Here is a 4267-nt window from a genome sequence, read left to right on the forward strand (position 1 = left end):
CTGCTCACAGACTCACTGGCCACCCCCACGGCCCACCACCTCCCCTCCCCAACCTCCACCTCCCACCAGTGTCTTCCGGAGGTGAATCCTTCACGGCCCAGCACACAACGCCACGTGTCAAATCTTTCAGGATTGTCGGGCAGATCCTGACGTGTGTCTGTCTGTCTCACACTCTTCCCATCCTCAGACAGGACAAGCTCAGGATGAGCCGTGTCTGGATCCAGAGTCACCTCCTCTGCAGGGAAAGGAGATAACAGCAGCGTGAGGAGCAGCGCTCAGCCCGAGGACAGGCTGTGATCAAGGCAGGGGCAGCTTTGGCTGCAGCTGGAGGTGAATCCAGGATTGACCCAAGCAGGAAGGAGCCCGGAGACCTCAGCAAAGGGCAGGGCCGATTCCCCCCTGGCAGGAAGAGACGGGCCAGGGACAGAAACACGCCGGCTGGGCCAGGGCTGGGACACGGGATCGATCCCCTCCTGCACCTGCTGGTCACAGGCAGGGATGAGAGACCCTGGGGGCTCAGGAGAGCCCGGCAGAGGGTGTGAAGGGGAGAGCATGGATACAGCTCGATTCCCTCTGCCCTGTCCACTGCCTGTCTTCAATCCCACCCTGCTCCACCGTCCCCACGCTCAGACTCTGGGGGCCCTTTCCCGGAGAGACATTCCCGCTCCACCAACCCACAGCCAAAGAAGTTAAAACTTGGACCCAAACAGTCCACATGTCACAAAGATGTGTTGTGTCTCAGATTTCAAGTGCAGGTCCAATTTCCCAAGTTTCCAGAGCTTACCCAAAAGGAACAGGCTAAGGCAAAGAAGATGGGAGGGAGTAAAATATATACAGAAATAGGAAAGGCTGAAGGGGAGAGTGGAGAGATAAGGTGTGGGGAAGAGGGAGCGAGGAAGCCATAAGTGACTTACACAAAGAGACAGTTAATTGTGTTAAAAGTCAGGAAGTGCACTTGGAGTCTTAATAAAGAGAGTTGGAGTACTGCTCTGGCTGCAATGGTTCAGGAAACATCCAGGAGACCGGGATGTTTTTGTGGTATCTTTTATTGGTCTAACTACATAGTTGGAAGAGCTGTTGGACAAAGTTTTGGGCATCAAATGCCCTTACTCTAATTAATAAGGAAAGATGAAAGATTATATCATGATGGTTGGATGGAAGAGGAAAGCCACCCCAGGAAGTACTGAAATAATAGCAGCTTGCCTGCTCTTCCAACTCATCTTAAGAGATTCCTTGGTGGAAAGGGCTCTGCTCCATCTGTCTGGGCCTGCAGCAAGTATGATCTAGAGGATTAGTCCCCAACTAGTCCCTACAAGTCAGTGACTGTTTCAAGAATTGCTGTGTCCCCAGTTTGGAAGAATAGAAATAAAAGGAGAGTCACGTGCCCTCACATACAGGCCCAATGATTGTGGGGAGAGAAAAGCTGGATGCTTCCTTTCCCTCATGACCACTCATCATGATGACCAGGAGACTTGGGGGAAGTAAAATCAGGAGGAAAGGAGGGAACGGTAGTGGAGAGTGGACAGACTTACAGGGGACGAGATCACAAGGAAAAAGAGACAGCACTACTGGGTAGGAAGGAGACAGCACAGAGAAAGCAAAGGAAGGAAGTAGAGATCGACGTAGGACAGGGGAACCATAAAGTAGCAGTATGGACACAGTTGTCTTGGTGTATGAATGTGCACACAACTCCTCCACTCAGTCACCCTGACCAACCCATCCTTTCCAATGCCCTTTTATCCCGACCAATTCAGCAGGCAACTTCCTGCTCTCTCCTTAGACTTTCTGGTCAACCTCAAGTCCCTTTTCATTGTTACTCCATCCAAAAATATTCTGATCCTGGCCCCAAGGTACTCAGGCCTTACAGTCATTGCCCTGTCATGTTTTCTCACTGAACTGTCTTTCTCCCTAGTACATTAAGCATTGTATATATTTTATGTCTCCTGTCTCTCCCTAGTTTGTTTCTTGAAATACCAGATTTTTCTTGCTCTCTCCTAGGTTTAACTTTAATTCTTATTTTCTCCATTTCCCATTTCTATATCTTTAGGGCTGCTCTTTCAGAGATAGAAAGTTCACTTTGCCCCTTTTCCACAGATGATGACTTTGTCCTGCCTCATCCATAACAGAGGCAGTAACGGAGGTAGGAACAGCAGCCACTAGTGGTTGAGGTAGAGGAGGTCTGACCTGTGTTAGTGGCTGGGGCACTTTGCTGACCGTGTTGCCAAACATGGCAGGGAATTGCGGGGAAGAAGGAGACCAGGAGGAAGGGAGGAGGGACCGCTCAGAAACCTCTGCAGGAGGCAGGGAAGGAAGGTTCTGGAGGAGGAGATGCAGTCCCATGCAGATCCAGTACTGTGTCATGGGCTCCTGCATCTCATGGTGTGCGTTGAAAAGCATGAGGATGTGGGAGTCCTGCCCTGAGAAGTGACATCCCCACCCACTGCCACATGGAGAGAAAACATGGGATATATCACATGGAGCATGGACACACAATACTTAGGGCAGAAACATGTTCTTCACCCTGGGCAGGTGCTCTGGCAGCTTGAGGGGGCTTGAAGGGCGCAATCCTGATCCCTTCCAGCCTCTGAGGGACCCACCTGACTCAGGGACTCCTTCAGGCCTCATGACTTCACTCCAAGATTTGTATGACCCAAGCCTTCCACCCTGTGAGCTGTGCTAGGTCTTGCACTGACCCATGCCTCCTTCAGAGGAACAGATCACTGTGAGTCCCAGTGTAGGGGGCACAGGAGCTGAGTAATCTCCAGTGCCCTAAGCCGCCAGACATGGACCATGCTGACCCATGCTGCAGATTCGTTGACTCCTGCAACCTAGTCTCCCTCCACCCATCCTGAACTGCTTGTGCCTGAAGCATGGGTCAGTGTGGATCTTGACAAGGAGGCTCAGGGCACCAAGGATTCCCTGGCACCTGTGTCACTGCAGGACCTGATGTGAGGCAGGAAGGGACCGGGAACACATCATCTGTTGTCCTGCATCAGGCAGGGGGCCCAGGGTGGGACAATGGGCAATGTGTGTCACTCAGGAAAGCAGATCAGTTCCTAATGTGATGTGTCATACTACAGCTGATCCCTTCAGTTGGGCAATGTCTGTTTCTTGGCTTAAACTAGGTGAAATGCATCTTAATGAACTTGAAACAGATGGACACACAAGCCTGTTAAAGTAGTTTGAAAGCTTTCTGGAACAGGTTCATTTTGTACCGGGAAAATCAAGTGTTCTTTTGAACCAGTTCACTGTACTTTTGTTCAGCAGATACCAGATGGTCCGTGACATGGGTCCGGTTGGTCTTCCAGGCATCCCACATTGCATTGCTCTTCCCACCACCTCCCCCCCATCCCTCTGATGCAACTGGCTACTCTGGTATGTGGCCAGAATCCTATTGCCCCTCTTTTCCCCACTCTTTTCTTGGCACTGTTTATTGATTAACTTCCTTGAACCCATCCACTGAGACACATCCTGGGCTGGGTGCTCACTCTGCCCCAGGCCTGGTTGTCTCAGCCACTGCACTTCAGTGCTTAAAGGGTAATTGTCTTACATAGAATGCTAGTTCACTGTACATGTGGACATCTCTTGCAAACAACAGGTGTGAGCCAGTCCCCAATCTGTGACGTTGTGGAACCGTTCAATTGTTATGCATTTCCACACTCAGTAAGAACATAAGAACAGAAAAAGTTCCTTCAACAGAGGAAAAAGCCAATGCTATAGGAGGAGAGCACTAAACTCTAGATATATGTAGAGTGATCTATCCCTTATTTCCTTATTCATTACCCACTCTGCCATCCACCTTTACTGGTCTGGAAATGTCAGAGGACACAGTTCCACTCATCCTGATCAACAGCTATTAATGTATAATTATTAATTAAGATTAAAATAATACATAGGATAATCTTAATAGTATTAATCTATTAAAGGATCTAAATTGATAGGTTCCCAATGCTGGGGAGACTTGGCAATTGATATCATCTGAAAATTGTACCTTTTTCCAGAGGTGGTGCAGTTTGTCCCAGTCCTGAAAGCAAGCACAGAATCAGACATGAGAATTCATTAGAAGAGATGCATAAACAATGCATTATTGCATGCAATATCACATTGGGAAAAAATAGATCTAAAACTTCAGTGTGCCATAATTAATCACCAAGACAAAGACACTGTGATGGCTCCTCTATCACAGGACCACACATTTATCTGTCTTTGGTCTTTCTTACAACTCTATTGCTGCCATAGTTGCTCATACTAAAGAAAACTTTCCCTA

General features: G+C 48.8%; 1 pseudogene; it reads right to left on the reverse strand.

Annotated features, from left to right (window-relative positions):
• LOC102382367 overlaps positions 1–4267 on the reverse strand; it is a 24131-nt pseudogene that overhangs the window by 810 nt on the left and 19054 nt on the right.

This window comes from Alligator sinensis, unplaced genomic scaffold (assembly GCF_000455745.1).
Source record: "Alligator sinensis unplaced genomic scaffold, ASM45574v1 scaffold2399_1, whole genome shotgun sequence".
In the NCBI taxonomy this organism is placed as follows: domain Eukaryota; kingdom Metazoa; phylum Chordata; order Crocodylia; family Alligatoridae; genus Alligator; species Alligator sinensis.